Source organism: Bombus affinis, chromosome 10 (genome assembly GCF_024516045.1).
Source record: "Bombus affinis isolate iyBomAffi1 chromosome 10, iyBomAffi1.2, whole genome shotgun sequence".
Lineage (NCBI taxonomy): Eukaryota > Metazoa > Arthropoda > Insecta > Hymenoptera > Apidae > Bombus > Bombus affinis.
Window position 1 is genome coordinate 1,485,890 of NC_066353.1, and position 19,276 is coordinate 1,505,165.

The window sequence follows — 19,276 nt, forward strand, 5'->3', positions numbered from 1 at the left end:
ACTCTCCCGGACCGTCAGGCCAATGCGCACCACCGAAATGGGGGAAGGAAGGTTGCGAATTTTCCTGGTCCTCTCTCCGGAGCGGCGAGTTTCGTTGGAGTAGAGAGGAGCGCGAGAAACGACGCGTTCTCCCTGTACAGCGAGATAGACGTTTCTTCTCTTTCTATTTTCCCCTTTTTTCTTTTCCGACTATTCTTTCGCTCTTTCACTTGCCGTCAGCCGGTTCTCTCTCTACAGCAGACGACAATAGAAACACCTGGAAGTTGCCGTCGCGCTTCACGGTGCCCGGAAGAAGTCAGCAGGAACGGAGCTTATGTTTTAACTTCGATTATTGATTCCCTGGTCTGCTGGTCGTTTTTCCCCGCGACTCATCGATCCATTCTCCGTCCCCGTTCGTTCCACTGTCCCAGCCGCCCGCATAGAACTTCATCGTCCTCTTAATCTTTTCCAGTTCTTGTTTCGCGGCTACCCGGCAGAAACAGATCGCTCGAGTCCCCGTGGATTTCAACTTCCTTGCCTTTGCTCTCGTTACGATGCAACAGTGAGAAAGAAGCTGCTATGCCGTTGATTCACCGATCGTCGACTCTCTTTTCTGTCTCTAGGTCAGAACCAGTGGCAATGGCAATGATGTTTCTTGAGGAAACAACTCTTCATACCAAGGTTTCATCATCTGCGTGTATTTGCTGCGGATAAGTCGAACGGATTCTCGAAATTGGCGTGGTCTTTCCGCATAAACTGGCTCACGAGGATCGATAAGCATACAGAGAAAGAGTAAGAGAGAGGTAGAAGTTAGAGTGAGAAAGAAAGGCAAGAGTAGGCGGGCAAGGATGAGGGGGAAAAGCTGGTCTACTGCAAGTGAACCAACGATATACGATCCTGCAACTTCATCTCGACCTCTTCCACGAGTCAGAGGTCGTAGGTCGAGGGCTTCGTCAAGTCAGGAACCCGTCGATCCAGTTTGTGCCTGGAATCACGGTCCCGTTTTCACCTCAAAACCCTTGAACTCGACCCGGGAACCGAGTGGCGCTCACGCTCGCGCGCACACACCTCGCGTCATTCCACGCACGTAAAACGCCTGAGAAAAGCGAGAATCCTTGTTTGCTCGAAATCCACCGGCGAGTTTTATCGTCTTACTACACCGAATTCTCCGAACGGTAAATTCGCGGCAATTCGATTCGATCTGATCTCGTGGGACTGTCTTTTTTTTTCTTTCTTTCGAATCCTTTACTTTCGTGTTTACCCATTGTTTGGGGAATCTTCTGAGGCTTAGAGATCTTGACGCGAATTCCCGGAATCATTCTTCGTCTTGTAATTGTCCAATTCATTCCTTAACATTAGTATTACAAAGGCGATCGAAATAATAAATACCTAAATAGAAAATTTCATTTTCTGATTATACAATCTGGTATTTAACGATTGAATCATCGAAATAATCGAATTGACAAATTCATGAGTTTCAAGATTATCTAATTTATTGTTTAATACTGGAATACTCAGAATGGTCGAAATAACAAACTTTGCTTAGTTTTGATTGATAAAGAAGTTGGCAAAATTTTGTAGATTTACAACGCTGCATTTTTGGTAATTTAAATTTGTAAATAAAGTCCAAACACGAGCTTTTTCTTCCCTTGTACTAAATATCTTTTAATGTATATTTCATTTCGTTTTTTCTTTACCACAAATCTTATATTATAATCGTCGGAAATTCCTAAGACAGTTCACTAAATAAAATTTCCCAACATTGTATTCTCGATCTATTTAAACCAGACAAACACTCAGCCACGACAATGCAGAAAGTCGCGTGAAGGATTCGTTCGTTCACGTGTACGATACAATTTCTCGCGATTTTACGGTGTTGAGGATAACAGTGTTGCCAGGTACAATAACCGGCGCTTTTAGCGAACATCAATGTAGCAAATTCTTATTACCGAGAGAATCGTGGCGTTCGAAGAAAGAAGGTGGGAGCGGGAAGGTCTTACAGACCTCGTTTCATGCGGCCGCATAGCTGCAATGGAACCCTTTGTGAGCCCGGGGGCCCAACAAACGGGCCTTTGTCCTCCCTTAAAAAAGGCGGACGGGGGGCAGACCGTAGAATGGAAAACGTTCGGTCGAACAAATCGAATCTATCGTTCACGTTGTTTAGTTTCGCGATCTGAAAGGTAGCCCTGTTCTCAATGCGGATTTTGTTGGTTCAGTTGTTCACGATCGTGTTTTCAAGCATGATTACGTCTTGTGTGTGTGTGTTTTTTTTCCTTTTATTTCTCTATGTATCTCTCTCGATCGTTTTTGCTTCACGTTGAACTTAATGTTCTGAAGATCGTAAATTTGTTGGAGGGAAAAGTAAATTTCTAACTTATCATCGACGAATATGAATTTCTATAAAGTGTTATTGAATAACACATGGCGGACTAAAATGATACTGATATAAAAGTTTAGATTTTGAGAATTGAAATTTAGTCGCGTATCTCAACTTTTACAAGTAATAATCCTTTTAGTATCGTTAATTGTGGAAAGGTTAAGCATACTTCTGGATTTGAAAATATCTTGTTTAATTACCTAAAAAGTATAATACTTGCCAATAAATGGTACCGATCGACAATACCGATCGATAATTGAGATTCAGGATGTTTAAAGTGGTCTCGTTATCGATATCAGATAATTGGTTGAATAACGATACAGAGGAAGCACCTTGAAAGAAACAAAGGGCACCAGGAGTCTCGTTATTAAAAAACGAAGGGTAGGAAGGGAAAAGGAAGGCCTTTCGTTTAATTCATTCCGCGTTTTATTAAACGACGAAAACACGGCCGCTTTGTGCCGAGTAATAATTCACATGGGTTCATTGTTCCTGCTCGTTAAGATTTTCCTTTGAGGCTTCCGAATCTTTTACATTGGCTCGTCTTTCCCCTATCGCCTTAATGGTGTCTTCGTTAAAATTACAGCGACGCAGGGAAACTCGATGGTCGGAAGGATAAGATTATCGAATCTATCCACAATATCTGCAAATTTTCTTTTACAAAAAAAGATATATTGTAAATTTCTATCTTCTTTGTATTGTTTCCACCAGTAAGATTGTTCTATTAAATCAATCTAAATTATCTCCTCCAAAATACAAATAATCTTTTACTATCGACAGTAAAATCGATGCTAGAACTGAAGTCTATCGAAGTGCGCACGTCATACGAGCACATCGGAAAATGTAAACATAAGATTTACGATCGTTATATGGGCAACTGTTTTTTAAAATTTATCGTACAAGAAGTATCAACCATGTAATAAGGTCCGTGTCACTGTTACACGTCATATCGTTATTTTAACTCATAATGAAAGGGTTAAACATCTTCAATCTAAAAACAAAACTACATAAAACATAAAAATCGTCCTAATCGAGGAGTACAAAAGTCGGAAAATCAGCTGGTCCGTTGAAAGAATGATCGCGACGCTAGTGTTTCCAGCTCGTCGAGCCTCCGCACTGGTAATTCCCCTTGGCCGAGCGTTGCGACGTGACTGCACGCCACGGGCCGACAGGATGGGCGAGACAAGCAGAAACATAGAGGGGGTTGTCCTTTCCCCGAGAGACCGCAAAATCCTCGTGTCGCAAAATACAGACCACTCGAGCGTCCCGGTCGTGGAAGCATGCCGTCGACATAGGAAGAGATACAGAGTGAGAGAGAGAGGGCGCGGGAGGGGGGGCCGAGTCCTGACCGAGAATCGTAAGCAGAGCATCGCGTCGTCTCGTAGCAAGTGCACGTGCTGCTGCCGGCAAAGAGCAAGTTTCTTTCGTTAAAGGGGCGCCGTGGCTTAGCGTGGGCGAAAGAGCCGAGGAGAGAGAGGGTGGTGGTGTATCCACGGCCGATAATCCCTCCGGTGTTTTTCTTTTCCGTTCCCCGACCACGACCCACTTATCCCGACATCGTAGAAGACCTCCAACCCTCTCTACGGCCCGTTTTATCGGGTGTCGCCGCGGGTTATCGTCGTGGTTGCTGCCACGGAGGGTGAAAAAGGGGTTGAGCTGCCGTACTGAAGCAGCAGCGCTGGTAGTGTGAGGTTGCTACCACCTGTTGGCAGGACAACGTCTTAGCCCCTACCCCCGATGCCAGCTCTCCTCCTCCTTCTTCTTCTTCACCTTCTCATCCTCTTTCCCAAACACTCTCGTTTCCTTCTTTTTTATCCCTTTCTTTTCACTCTCGTTCTCTCTCTTCCTTCACGTTTCCTACGCTTCCTTTTTCTGGCTTCTACCCGTCATCCTCTTTCTCTTCCCTTTAGCCTCGTCCCCAAGCCATTCTCGCGCCAACGCCAATCATGGTTCCCGTAACCACGCTCTTATGTATGTATATATGTATGTAAGTATTACCTAGAGAGAGATGTACCCTCGTTGCGTGAATTAATACCTGCTTGGGAATATGTGTTTTGCGAAAGTGATAGCGTTAAGATGGGATTTTTTAGGTGGGATGGAATAGTTGCGGGATTTTTCGAAATCGTGAAACTATTAATTTTCGATTAAATAGAAACACTGAGGAAGAATCGTTAGAATGCCACTTGTAATGTATAATAGTATTATGAAGTAGTGTTGTAAAGCGTGTCTTCATAAGGTTATGTTCTATTCTCTTTAGGTCCTGAAACTACCTTTCTTATCCCCCATATGCAAGTACGAACGAATTTTTCGACTGCTGCATGTGACTTAGATGGCTGGGCAATAAGGGATCTAGGAATTCGCGAGTGTCGTATCGGCTGAGCCTCGACGGTAAGTTTTCGTTCATTCATATTTGAAAATAAGAATACCGTAAAATTCCATGAATACATAAAAATCATTCACGTCCTGCTTTCCTCCATATATTATATAAACACAAAAATAACAATTTTATCTTCTGCGTATACGACGTTGTAACTAATTAACTAAATAATACGCGTATTTATTTTCCGTGAAACTGGTCTCAAATTTTAATGCTTCGTGTCTTCTTTACAAACTGTCCTGAAAAAAGCCAGCTCTATCACAGATCTACGAGTATATTAAATTTAAAAAATGTCAGTTATCTATAATTCTTTCATAAACCTATATAATATTTTTAAAAATCCCTGATTCTATCTGTGATCATTTCTCCGTGATCATACCACAAATACATCTGTAAATTAAAAAAATTTCGATCCTGTCCATCGTCATGGACTATATTCAGATCGCGTTTACGTCCCATTTGAAGCCATCCCCGCATTTATTTCCAGCATAATTGAATTATACGTCTAATTGCGATGCCAGTATTTAGCATAGAACCTGTGGCCAAGGGGCCTTGGTGCTCCATCAAGATCTATCAACCTGTTTGCGTCGGTGTACGCTGTTCTGTGTTCCGCAACGGAGAAATACGACCACGGGGTTGGTCGAAGGAAAGGGATGGAGTAGTGAGATGCGATGGCCGGCTATGAGGTCCGGTAATGACACCACTCGCTTCTCCGCCGTTAGTATTTGACATCACGACACGGTAATGCTCCCGTGCATCCTGGCCCGCAAATGGATCTTGACGAGGCTAGAACGACCGTGTCACCTGATAAATGTTAGATATGACTATTTACGCGCAGTCGGCCTCCCGGCCGCGGAAAACATCGACGCCGTGTTAAATGAGAGCAAACGATCCCTTGGCGGAATTTCACTGACGTCTGCCTTTTTGGAAATGAGCGTTGTTTCTGTGGAGGCTTAGTCGAGGGTAAATAGTGTGAAATAATGAAAACGAGATATTGCTGTCGCAACCCGTTAAATATATTTCGAATAAATAAGTAAACGTACACTGTGTCGTAAATACAACAAGTAATCCGAAATAGATACTCGACATAATTTATCGCGGAGATATTCGTTAAGTGCTGTTGATCTCTATCGATACTCACTTGATACTGTACTATACTCTCTCTCGCCCGCGATCGCGTCTGTTTATTTATACTGGTCGGGGGAGAGTCGGAAAATTCGAATTCGTCCTAATACGACGGTTGCTCGTAGCGGCGACATTGTTTTGCCCGGAGTTTATTTGTTCTTACATTACTTGTATTCTAATGGTCTTGATACTCCGAGGCAAAACAACAACATGATTTGATTTGTCCTCTAAATCATGTGTCGCTACATTTTCGAAGTTTTGTCTTTTGGTCTTTGCGTCCATCGCCTGAACCAAACCGAAATATGATAAAATACGATGGCACGTTGTAAAGCTTTTCTGCTCACTGATGCAAGTAGACAGATTTATTATAAATTACTCCGTAAAGTTTGATTTATCGCGTGGCTTCGTTATCTTCGAGCGTAAAGTTCATTTTAATGGACTGTGCGATTTCAACGATTATCTTGAGGTTTCTTATTTTAAAAAAGTGCTTAATATTTTAATCTACTGAGATTAATAGATAAAGTATTCGATCAAACTACAAACAATTTATGTGGTTCGTTTTAAAATGATTAAAGCTTAATCCACGATTCCTACATCTGGTTATTACCAGCTCGAAATATATTTTACGTATCGATTTCAATTTGAAAGAACGCATTGCAAGTTCGATGAACAAGATCATGATCTCTCATGCTTATCTGTCCAACAGAAGTGGACACTAAGACCCGACTGTTCTCCGTCGTCATCGTGCACGATGTCGTAATAATGATTGTTCGTCGTATCCGTGGCACTCGTTTGTCCCGTGACTATCCTCCCTAGACAGGTCTATCGGGAACGTTCTATATCTGCTAGTCATTGCTGGCAATGAGCGTCGAACGAAAACACGCAGGGAGGTGCTTCTTGTTTGCCCATTTTCGTCCCGTTTACCTCTTCATTCTTGCTTCCCCTGGCTTCTTCTCCTATCGTTACCTGCTGCTAGTCTCAATTAGAACGACTAAGAGGAAGGGAAACCATCGAACTGGTCACGCGTGGGTTTTACGAGGAGCCTGCCGCGTTCAAATTGATTTAAAGAAAAAGTTTCTCCGCTTTGTGTCAGTTACGTAAGTCCACACGAGGATAAACGTGGGTTGCTATTGGCTGGAATCTTCTGAACTCTATACTGTTATGGTGCATCTAGTTCCAATAGGAATCGAATTATTTATGATAATTTAAAAAGGATTGAACCTGGACAAGTTTGGTCACTGGCATGACTCATCGATGATACAGCATGTTCCACTACTGGAAATTAGAAGAAAACGATTTTTAACGTTATGACATTCAGTGATGCTTTTTATCGTTGGATCATGTTGACTATTATAAATTACACTTATTAAATCTTGTGAAGTCCTTCTCTTCATTCAGGCAAATGTGTTGCGACATACCACGTCTGAGAATAAAGTATTTGAAGTGACTGATTTGTTCTGTAAACGAAATAAAAATCATATTTTAAAAGAGATATTTCATTAAGTTTTGGAAGAAATAGCAGATCATTAATGAAATTTACAAATAAAATGAGAATAAATTTTCATAGGATCGGGGAATGTCGAGTTCGTTGTGGTCACCCTCGCATGAGAGCGAGTTCCGTGGATCCTCTGTTCCTTATTGTAAACGCAAATAGAGAAACGGGGCCCGAGGCTGAGTATTGTGAGCTCCAGAGGCTTTGTTGTTTTTTCATCGAGTCTCAGAAGAAACTCTCAGGCCCTCGCCTTTGGAACTATTCACGGGCAACGGAGTGGAAGTCCCATTTCTCCCTTGCCTTCTCGTAATCCGATTCCTTGGGACTCTATGCTCTTAACTGCTTACGTCGTGAACGCTGATTTCTTCTCTGTAAAAAAATTCTTCCTTCAAATAGTCAAATATTCATAATATCATATAGACAGATGCGGTTGCAAATGGCTTGCAAATTTCAAATGAATTCGATAATGAAGTTGTATTATTTGTACAGCATTTTTCCTCTCAAGTCTTTGACAATATAGTCACAGCTTCGGTACCGCAAATATACATAACGAAGCACGCTATGCACCGGTATTTGTTGTACTTTAATGCTTTTAGGTGAAAACATATTTCTCGTGGCATTCGATCGGAGAAGAGAAAATATTATAAGCTAAAGTGTTTATACACTTACGCATCGCTTATTCACGAATGGATTATACGTTTCGTAGTAGATATAATAATTCGAATAATTCCAAGAATACGTACATGAAATATTACATCTGCCCAGAACAATTAAAAGACGAACGGTTTGAGTCAAGCAATCATGTTCGTTATTCTTATTGTTGCAGACGAAACGACTCGTGAGTTATAATATCCTGCTTTCCGCCTTGTTACGTTTCAATATCAGACCTTTTCGCTTTTCGTTACGAAGCACAAGCGTAAAATCTCGTCATAGTGACAAATGATGGAGTAGAAAATGGCCAAGAAGAGAATCTATGGAAGAAATCGGTGGTAGGTCGAGCAGCTTGGTCCGCGAAGAAAGAGGCAAGAGGGACAAATTGCGCGCGAGCGAGGTTTACGAGAAGCGTAAAACGCCCGTAAAGATCTCGCGAGTGCGTATTAATGGCCCACTGTGTACACTGTTATCGCGCCATTATGGAAATTCATTAATGCCCTCGACCAAGCCGGAACAACCGGCCATTCCTCCTCGAGAATCCCTCGCTTCGGTCACTTAGATACGAGATGATTTACAGCCCACTAAAGCCTTATCATCTCAGCCGATATATTGAAACTTCTTGTAGAAATCGTGGGATCCTGGCCCGGATGGGAACGCGGCACGCCGCGCTGCCCCGTTCCGTTTCAGCACCAGCCACCTCGATCAAACTTAATTAAATCTCTCGTATCTTCCAAGCCAACGACACCCTTGAAACTAACCGCGACATTTAGAAGCTTAAACGATAGAGGCATTTTCCAAACCATTATGAAAATGGTTTGATCGAAAGTAAAAAGAGTTAGCGTACCGTATCGATTATTGGAAAGGTTCAAGTCTAATAGTATAATTCAGAGAGTAGCGTAGAAAGCGAAGTAGTAGAAGTAATATCAGTCAATGAACAAGTTACAAATCGTAGGTTACACACTTCTCTCTTATAATTTTACAAATTTTATATTCGAAACCAGATAACTTGTAATTTATTAAATTTCGTTTGCTTCGTTAACAGACTTGCAATTTACTGATACACATTGATAACTTTCAACTTGTGATTTGTAAAAATTCGCTAGCGATATTGATTCAATCGTGCCAGAGGGTTGTAACAGACATATACTGGTCTAGAGACTCTTTAGTTCGACATCGACCTTCCTAATCGCGTCGTTAATATCTAGATATAGCCCGTACCTAACACGTTTACTGTTGCTATAAGATACCATTACTCCTCAAATCTCTCTCGTCTTCTTTATCTTCACGAGTGTTTACAAGTAAACAAGCGCAACGTCTTGCGTAACGTTTAACACACGTTAAAAACGTTCAACGTTTCTTCAGAAATAGTTCGGAAATAGCTTGAGTGAAGCAGCAAGAAATCGAGAACGCCGTATACAGAGACGGAAGAAGGGGAACGAGAGTCGCGCGGTGATCGTTTAACGACCACCGATAAAACGTGCTCGACACTGAGACGACACGTGACGAGAGTCTCGTGAGTAGCTAAAGCGACAGGATCATGGGGGACGATCAGCGCGGTCGATAAGAAATCGCTCGGAAAATTGGCTTATTCCGATCGACCGGCTCCGTCTCTCTCTCTAATGCTGACAAACGACTCTGTCGGAAGTGCCGAAATACCTGCGCATACCGGCCCGTAAAGTGGCCCCGTCGCTCGATATATCGACCTTGACGCCCTCGACAACGATCCTCTGTCGAACGATAACGGACGCTGTTAATCGGTCCCGATCGTTTTTCGACCACAACACGGCCGATCGGGACAGCTACCACGCTTTTCGACTCGCAGATCTTTCTCTAAGTAGAATTCTGCTCACTCGAACTACGTTTATTAGTATAAAATCTTGATTAGCGAACTACAGTATCTAAAAGTGAATTCGTATACATGGAAAGTCATAAACAACCGAAAGAATCAGTAAATTCCTATCATAGGAACAATTTGTCCTACCATAAGAACAAATGGAAACAAATCATAAATTAAATCTTCAAATCTTAGAGACGAAGTTCAACCGACTGTTCTTAGGTCAATGTTGTATTACTTGGACCATTTCTTCTATCAAGATGTTTAATCGTTAAACCTATACGAGATAGTAGTTGAACATTATTTGCACGTTATTGGGTTGAACATTGATCACAGAAAACTTGAAGATTTAATTTATAATTTGTTTCCATTTGTTCTTATGATAGGACAAATTGTTCCTATGATAGGAATTCACTGATTCTTTCAGTCGTTTATGAGTTTCCATGTATACGAATTCACTTTTAGATACTGTAATTCACTAATCAAGATTTTATACCAATAAACGTAGTTTGAGTGAGCAGAATTCTAATCACAGTGGTCCATTTATCTTGGTAAATTTCTATTAAAATAATAAATGTTCGTTTGAAAGATAGGAAATATTAAATAGTTACAAGTACTGTAACTATTGTGCATTTCTGAAGGGATATCAGCGGTGTTAATCTCACAGTAGTTAAACAGCATAATCGATAGTGATTGCACAAACACTCGAGTCGATGACGTAAATGACAGAATATTTTAACGATTACGCAATCATCCACATAACAGAGTTGAAAGGAAAACAGGTTCATCGTGATAATGATAGGTTCTGATAACGATGCACCACGTTTAGAGCGTTAGGAAAGGATAAAATTGGCGAGAGAACAAGAAAAGCGCAGATCGATTAATTTGTAATCAAAAGACGTTGTAACCTGTAATCGCACGTTATATTCTAAATACATAACCCTTCTTGATCAATTATCAACGAGCAGGCTATACAATTGCTTCATTCGAGAACATCCGATTGATTCATGCGTTCATTTTCTATCGACAGCTATTTTATTAACGAACGAAAACTATATGCGTAGTTTTTCTTTTAAAATTTTATTTCACAAAGATTAATTTATGCAAAATTACGCCACCGTTCTGATTTTGCAAATCAATCTCCTGCTTTCAAACGTTATTATACTTTACATCGTTGTAAATTAATTCTTTTTATTCTCATTTCAACTCGGTTTATTGGAACGAAGTACCTCGTTGAATTTTACAAAGTAAATTTAACACATCGAAGTTGATTGATCGATCATGTGTAGGCGACTGCTTTGAAAAAGGAGTATCGATTCGTTGGTTTCAAGATATATTAGTTAAAGGTGGATTGTTCCTCTGAGACAGGTGTATTTTTGGAAACGCGGCATCGTTCCAAGCAAACGACAAGGTGCTTATACCTGTGGAATCGAGTTCTAAGCGCATCCGCATTTAGATTTACAAATATTGGATTGGCCAGCGGCCAGTCAACGGCTAGAATTATCAGCAGGACACAATTACAAGATACCTCCACTGACATTGACATGACGTAATCTTCCGATCGAATCAGAGCCATTAAACGGTCACTGCGGAAAATAACTTGCTCGCGAAGAATCGAACGGAAAAAGTCGAGTACAATGGCCGGTAATTTTTTTTCCTTTTTTTTTTTTTGTTTCGATCGCTTTTTTGCGTGATTCGATTGTTTTCCAGTGATTTGATTTCGACTTCGTGGACCGAGTGAATTGCTCGAAATAATTAGATTTTGGTCCTTTGTAAAGGGACCTGTGAATAGGTACTGGTCCACGTTACACGAGGTTGTTATTGCGAAATTTTCAAAGCTTCAGGGCGGAAAAAAATATTTTCGCTGGTGAAAAACATTTTATGTCCTCGCGGATAGTACAAATATCGTTGTGATAACCTATGTTTTATTTTTTCAAATTTCCAAATTAAATTTGCTATGAATAAGGAAAACTCTCTCTAATTCTAATTGATACCATCGATCTTCGATTTAATTACGTTATTCACAGTCGACTGTATACCATCATCGCGCGATTCACGTTCAAAACAGCTATCATTTAAATTAGGGTACGTAAATTTCGCGTGGCCAAGCTTCCTGTCCACGTTCGATGGTCGTTCGTTTAAAGATCATTTCTCGACTTGTGATCGGTATCGGTGCAATTTTCTTGCCACATAACTGGAACGTTAGTGCAAATTTCAATTGTGCATTAAAGGGATACGTGGCGCTATTGAACCTGTTGCGGTCACCGTCGGATTTCGTGAGCCGTTGGAATAGCTTTATCGTGTCTCGTCTCTCCGGTCCATACAGTTTCCACCGAGATAACACACTATATCCGACGACTCCATAAGATAATCTTATTGTTGGCGTGTATCTAACTATTGTTACAGAAGGTAGTTTATGCGAATCTTTGATCTAGATATATATATGTGTTGCATATATATGTATATGTGCATGCGCAGTCGGACCATTTCGCAGGATGAAACAGTGCGCTTCGATAACGCAGACCCGCGTTAATTGGTTCGTTTAAGACCAGTAATTGCGTTTCCTTCGAGCTGTCTGATTGTCTGGAATGAATCTTGCCGGTTGAAGTTTCGATTCGCGACCGTGCACGAGGGGAATTTTCATCGTGCACCGTGCGTGCATAGAATGACACTTGAAATCAGTATTTTTCCACCATTGTTCTCGATTTCACTGCTATGATGTGGCAGACGGTAAATTGATTGGGTAGCGATGAAAAGTATCTATCCAAATTCCGCGAATTAAATTTTATCCTACAATATTTATAAAATCACTCTATTGTTTTATATAAAGAGAGAACTATAATTTCAACGTTTATAGGGATATTTTACATAGCTATTTTTACAGAGCCAGGTAGATTTATATCAATTATTGATATAATTTTTCCTCGTAGCTAGAATTTAAGAAATATTTGAATTAGAAACTATACAGAGAAGTGGAAAAACGGGGTAGACGGTGGTGAACAACAAACAACGACCGCGATGCTTTGGCCAAAATAAAGTCTGCCGCACGAATTGGATAGAAATAGAGAGAGGCCGTGTTATAGTTTCGTGCAAATATTCGTCGGTATTCCTTCCTTCTCCCACTGGCATAATACGTATCAAATGACATTCGGAACAAATTTCCACCGTCTATTTTCCGGCAGATTAAATTCGGTTTTCGATACGTTTAACGACTTCGATCGGCAAACCGTACGATTTCGTGCCTCCTCTCTTCATACAAGCTACGGAAATAACGGGCTTTCATCGATGCTACTCCATGAAATTCCGTTCGATTATAAATCGTATTTTTTCGGGTGACAGTATACCGTGTAATAAGCAAACGTCTTTTATAATGTGAACGAATTTGAAGAAAGACCTGCTCGATAAAGTACAATCGAAGATGCGATTAAGATTTTCGTATCTTGCGATCACTGTATCGATCAATTTTAACATTCTTACGATTATTGCATATTTTATAACTCAGTTCCTTGGAATATCTAATTCAATTCATCTTCTATTTTTCGCTAAAATTCGCACTTAGAACGGTATCGTAAGTGACTGATAATAAACAATAAAGAATGCGGTGATTCGTGTTAAAGTGTGTCGTGACAACGTAAATACGTTTGGTGGACGAACGTTTTTATGGAGCGAGTATGGGTAAGAATTGAGCAGAATGAGGCACGTGAAATTCCATCTCGTCGGTGGTGTGCTTTCGTCCAGGATGAAACGTGAAACATTTTTACGAACCTCGTAAACGAAGCCGTATCGTCGAACTGCTGTCGCGTACATCGAACGAATTTAATTTCGCTAAATGGTAAAGAAATATTTCGATTGCTTTGGTAAATATTTGTCCGTGTATGTAGGTGTATTCTAAGTGGATGTGCTGAACGCTCGTGTGAAGAGCTTAATAGGTATATGTACGTATATGCCGTGTATGACAGAATGTTTGTTGAGAGACGCAATTAGCTTTTTGGAATTGGACGTGCAGCTACTTGAGACCGGTTTCGCAGTTTCAACATTGGTAGGATATTTTTCTTTCGCAATCTCGACGCTTCGCGTATCAAATTTATAATTAATGATCGCCATGTAACGCAGTTAGACGCCGTAAATATAAGTTTCTTATTAACTTGCAAGCAATACTATCCACACGTTCCGTACGCACCGTTGATCGTAATTTATTCGAAATAGAGACGGAAAGGCCTACTTCGACGATTCGAGAAAGGATAAGTATTGTGCTATTGACAGTGTTATACGATACTCGATATCAAATGGAAGAAGTTTTCATAATTCGACGATTAATTACGTTCTTTAGTCCATTAATCGTCTTCTTCAATCTATTAATTGCCGAATCAGCTATTATGAAAGCCTTGTGGCCTACGGGTATCTTGTCCCTAGCATTGTCATCAATCAATTATAGACGTCAACCTACAGTCTCTATAACGTAACAACCGAGGAACATTCCATGTCTTAACACCAGTAAGTATTTAAATTCAGTTATTTACTGCGTTTATCTTAATTATATGGAAATGAAAGCTATTTAAATGGAACAATAAACATCCTACGAGTGCCACTTTTCAACGTCAATAAATATCGAAAGGATAGCACAGTTGCTCTATTCTTGACACCCTGAACAATTACTTTAACGAAATTTACATAAAATCGGTTTCACTCACACCTACAACCTTATTCCAACTAAAGAGAATTCCCGATTCTCCGCTATATGATCTAAATGTTTAACTCGCGATCTAATTATGACCAATCAAGCCCACGTTATTTTCCAACTATGCGAAGTGTAATGGTGAATCTGACACGCCCCGATCGAACTACGTACTCTGTTTCACAAGATTTCACCGATAAAATCTGTACCTTCTATATCATCGATATTAACTCTCGTTGACTGACATCGTAGCCATGGTTAATTCCGCGTCGATACGATAGCCTCGTGCGAGTACACTGACGGCCACGCACACGATAGCACGTGGGAGAGCCGGACACGCCAGATGCGGCGCGCCCACGCGGTGAAAGTCGCGGTAATTGATTCCGTGCTCTTAAGACATCTCCCAAGGAGATCCCGCGGCGAGATTAAGCGCGAGAGAGGATCGCCTGAGAACACCGTAGCCGCTTCGATAGAAATCTAACGGGGCGAGGGAAGGCCTGTGACCGTTATATGCGCGTCTGGTCTCCAAATCTGGAAAGAAAAAATAAAGACGTCCATCGTGCGCGCGGAAAATTTACACTCGTGATTTCCTCGGGCTGTTAAAGTATGTGCTGGTGAAGGGATGACTTCTTGATTCTGTCCGAGATTGCAGATTGATGATCGAGATTGGAATTTAACAAGCAAGACATTGATTTAGACGTTACGCGAGCTTAATTGGGAATCCAACGAAGTTATGGTTAAGTGTTTAACTTGGTATAGCGGGGAATTTGGAATTTGGTTTAGTCGAGATGGAGCTGAGGGGGTTAGTGAAACTGATACTGTTATCGTTCAAGATCGAATCGATGTAGCTCTTTCTTTTTCTTCTTTCTTTTTTTAAAGTGGGCTTAGAAATTATTTTCAAAAGTTTGACGGACATTTGATATTCGATGTACTTGCCAGGTGCAATTATCAGTCAGTTTTGTAATGATTTCACTTTAAAGTTGGGAACGCAGAATTCAATTTTTCCAGAGACTTAAATATTTGCACGATACTTGTACTTAACTATGTCTCAACTTGAAACTGGAAAAATTTATATAAAACGTGATATATGATACACAATGACCATGTAATGATGCGTGAATACGAGTTTGGTGTTATTTGTACAATTAAAATTTTGCTTTACGATGTGGTAACGAAATTGATTTGAACTTTAGACGGGGTTAATTGGCAATCGACTTGTGGGAAAGTTATTGGCGAACATGGACGGCCGTCAGCGTATTGTTGGAAGAATACAAACGCTTTGGCTATGGAGAAAGTGTAGAGAATGCAGGATGGTAATTGATGAGTGTAAATGATTGCCGTGGTTCTGTGGTATTTAGAGCTCGACGGAGGAATGTTTCACGATATTACAAAGGTTACCCTCTTGTAATAAATTCTATGAAGAATTTTCATGTTTTATAGATACTACTTTCTTATAGCAAATGTTTTGTTCAGTTATCAATACTCCGTCTCTTCAACTTTTCTGTGATAGTATTAGACAAATGTATTATCTCAAATAACGAAATAATCGTGACACACGCTGCTCATATAACTGAACTTTTCAAATAATCAGATAAGTTTTAATAATTTCATTTAAATCTTTAAAATTTTATTAATCTCTTCGAGTTTTTATCCTTCTGTTATTCAATCATTTTTTAGGAAGTATCATTTGCAAATATTTTTTAAATGTTAAATAGTTGCTAAATGTTTCAATAATCGATCGTTCTGTTAATTAATATTTTGATAATCGAAATTCTATCGAAATTTTGCGAAAAATCTTGGAGTTTGTAAACTTTCATCTTCGAATTCTTGAATATCGTTTGAATTCTGGTATTCTATCTCCTGATGTTTTCATTTCCCGCCGACCACCGTCCACGAAGTCAAGTGGCCGCGTCTCGAGGGATCGGCTCTCAAGCTTCGAAATGCTTTCTTTATTTTTTCATAATAACGATGAGTCAACCGTGTGCAGCAACTGAACGAACTGCATAAGGATCGAGAATCATCGAAGTAAAATGAATCGTGAAGAGCGCGACGTTTTCAAAGACGAATAAAAAAGCACAGTGCCCCTTTACTAAATGCCTGATTCTTCGCCATTCGAATTTCGAAGATATTTGCATTGCGTAGGCTGCAGATAAAACACGGAGCGCGATTTAATGTTTATTTTAAAACACTCCAGACACTATTGAATTCGGGTCTGTACGACAAATAGTTCGAAATCATGTCATTTGATTAACGCACCTTTCATATACATACTTTAGCTTAGTTTAGTTATTTTTTTAAATTTTATTGAAACTATGTTTTTTAATTTGCTTCATTTCTATATATTTTCTAGATATTTTAGAATACACGTACAAAATTACTAGATGTATTAAAACGATACAAAATTATAGCTGTTGTAGAATTGTCATAAGCTCTTGCAAACATAATAGAACAGTTAGAAGTTTCAATTAGCCGAAGAATATTTCATTCGTTTCTTTAAAAGATAGAATATTTTTTCTCAAGATACACGAAGGACGTTCGATTAAGGTTTTATTAAAAAATTCGAAGATTTATGAAAGAAAAAATGTTGTCGATTTTCATCGTCACCATTCGGTACACGGTCAAATATATTACGTTCAATAAATTTGACAGTAGGAGTATCAAAAGAATCGATCGGATGCGGTCTCGTTCTCTCCCTGTTTCGTACTTGCGCCCGACTATTCCACAATAGACACCAAATGTCGCGTTCAAAATTGAAAGCTAAAACGCGTTAACAACATTCCGCCCATCTGAATCGATTTCGTAACAGCAACAACGTAACTCGCATTACAAACTCTACAGGAGGACGTAAATTTCGTGTGTCGCGGCTACGGATTTTCCGGCAATATCGAAATTTGATGGAACACGTTCTGACCGTCTCAAAACGCTTCTACCGATATAATTCTAAGACAAAGCACAAAAATGTTTGTAAACCTCTGTATACAAATTTCTATATAGCATCAACAATTTTATTAAAACGCGCGTGCAATTTAAAGTCGATAATCTACCTCAAATATCAAACTTTCATTAAACACAATTTCGAATGCTTCATAAAAAAATTCACGCAATATCCTATGCTCTTTAAACGGAAGCGTATAATTCGAACTTCATAAAAAAAATTTCATCGATCAAATACTGTAATCGTTAATCACGAATGATAACAACGGACGAAAATGATTCTTTTCCCGTTTGTTGCAGTGAGAGAATAAACCACCTCCGCTTTCGTACGCGGCTCGTTAACCGTTAATAATGATCATTCGATTACGGGCATCGTGCATAATTCAATAACGATCCGCGCGCGCGGTTTAGGCGTAACGTTGCAACGCCATCGTCACGCTGGCAAGCCATGACGATGACACTCGTCCCGCGTAATCGGTCATTACGGCCGATGACGTGCGTTTTGCGTGAGACTGCGGCCGCCGCGCGTTAACTTTGTTAACATTCGAACGAGATTCCCGTTGCATTAGCGACTGATGGACTGCCTCGGCCCAACAACGTGCATTAATCTTACTCCCGAGACTCTCTTCTTATTGAGGATCCGAGCCAGCTAACTCGACGATCTTCGATTCTTTGGAAATACACTTGACTTTGCTTCAACCACTTCGAACGAATGTTCGGCACCCGTATTGGTTTAGTCCAATCGATTCACTTGATACACTATGAATTCTTTGTTTTCCCTTCCTCCACTCTTTCCCTCTTTTTCTTTTTTCTTTATTATGGGGATGAGGTTTTATTCTCATAAATGCGACAAATATATTGGAGATGTCTATGCGAATTGGTATTTTCATGAATATCGTTCAAAGAGGATTAGTATTTCCAGCAGTGAAAGAAATATTTGAAGCAGTGAAAAAAATCGATCCTTTTTTTATTACATCTTTTTCTATCGTTGTATCTTAGCTTGAAAATGTGATCTTGTATTTGTATATCTAAAGATGAAATGACAAAGTTGCGTAGTTGAGGCTGAGTGCAAAACTTGAAACGTGTTTTTCTTGAAACTGTGTTATTGCGACCTCTCAACTAGGTGGCGATCAGTTAAATTGCAACTGTTCGGTTGTGGTCTCGCACCTTGAAAGATTTCAACGCTCAAGGTGGAGGGAGATTAAAGAGTTCTAGTTTGTGTGTGATTTGTATCTTTATTTGAAGTGTTTAGTATAAGCGTAAGAGATGAAACGTAAGCGTCTTCTCCTCGAAGCGCCTGGTGCTCATATTGTACGTTTTCTACGAGGTGGGAATCTATGTCTGTTTAATCATGTAACTATGGAACTGTCGTTGACGTTTAGCAAGTAGTGCGTGTCATGCGTACCTGGTCGAGGGTGCGTAACGTAACGTTACCTTAGTGACCTTATCCGGTTGTCTATTGTCGAGTTCTAATCTGGGGTCGAAGATTATGACACGTCATTTGCTATTGAACGGAGCGCTTAAAAATGCTAATTATGTTGTCGATGTGATCTGAGTTTTAAACTTTACAATGTGCAATGTGGAAAATTCCAACTTGTCAAAAATAGCAGATGTGCTGTCCGTGTCGTAAAGTTGAGATAATCTTATATCTTCAACATCTGTTTAGCGAAATTGTTTTCATAATCTCATAATAACTAATTTCTTGCAAATTTTACTTGTGTATATATTATAAAATGGATGCCTAATAAGCTTCTTAAGAAAATAGAAGTTTAATAGAAACTTTCGATTTAATTTTCTAAATATTGTAATGGCTACTTTACTTTAAGTGCTTT

The 19,276-nt window shown here is 39.9% G+C and overlaps 1 protein-coding gene and 1 long non-coding RNA gene across 11 annotated transcripts in view; one reads left to right on the forward strand and one right to left on the reverse strand.

Annotated features, from left to right (window-relative positions):
* Nucleotides 1-19,276, forward strand: part of LOC126921379 (LIM domain transcription factor LMO4.1) — a 479,425-nt gene that overhangs the window by 342,489 nt on the left and 117,660 nt on the right. For 8 of the 10 annotated variants that reach the window (XM_050732924.1, XM_050732927.1, XM_050732922.1 and 5 more), the window contains one exon: nucleotides 4,611-4,741. The exons of the other annotated variants lie outside the window; for them this stretch is intronic. The gene's annotated coding sequence lies outside the window, so the exon portion shown is untranslated. The remainder of the gene's footprint in view (nucleotides 1-4,610; nucleotides 4,742-19,276) is intronic. 10 annotated transcript variants of the gene reach the window in all.
* LOC126921388 (uncharacterized) lies at nucleotides 6,765-7,779 on the reverse strand. Its single transcript, XR_007712315.1, has 3 exons — nucleotides 7,396-7,779; nucleotides 7,217-7,312; nucleotides 6,765-7,130 (listed from the first exon to the last, which is right to left on the reverse strand). It is a non-coding gene; the product is annotated as an uncharacterized LOC126921388 (long non-coding RNA).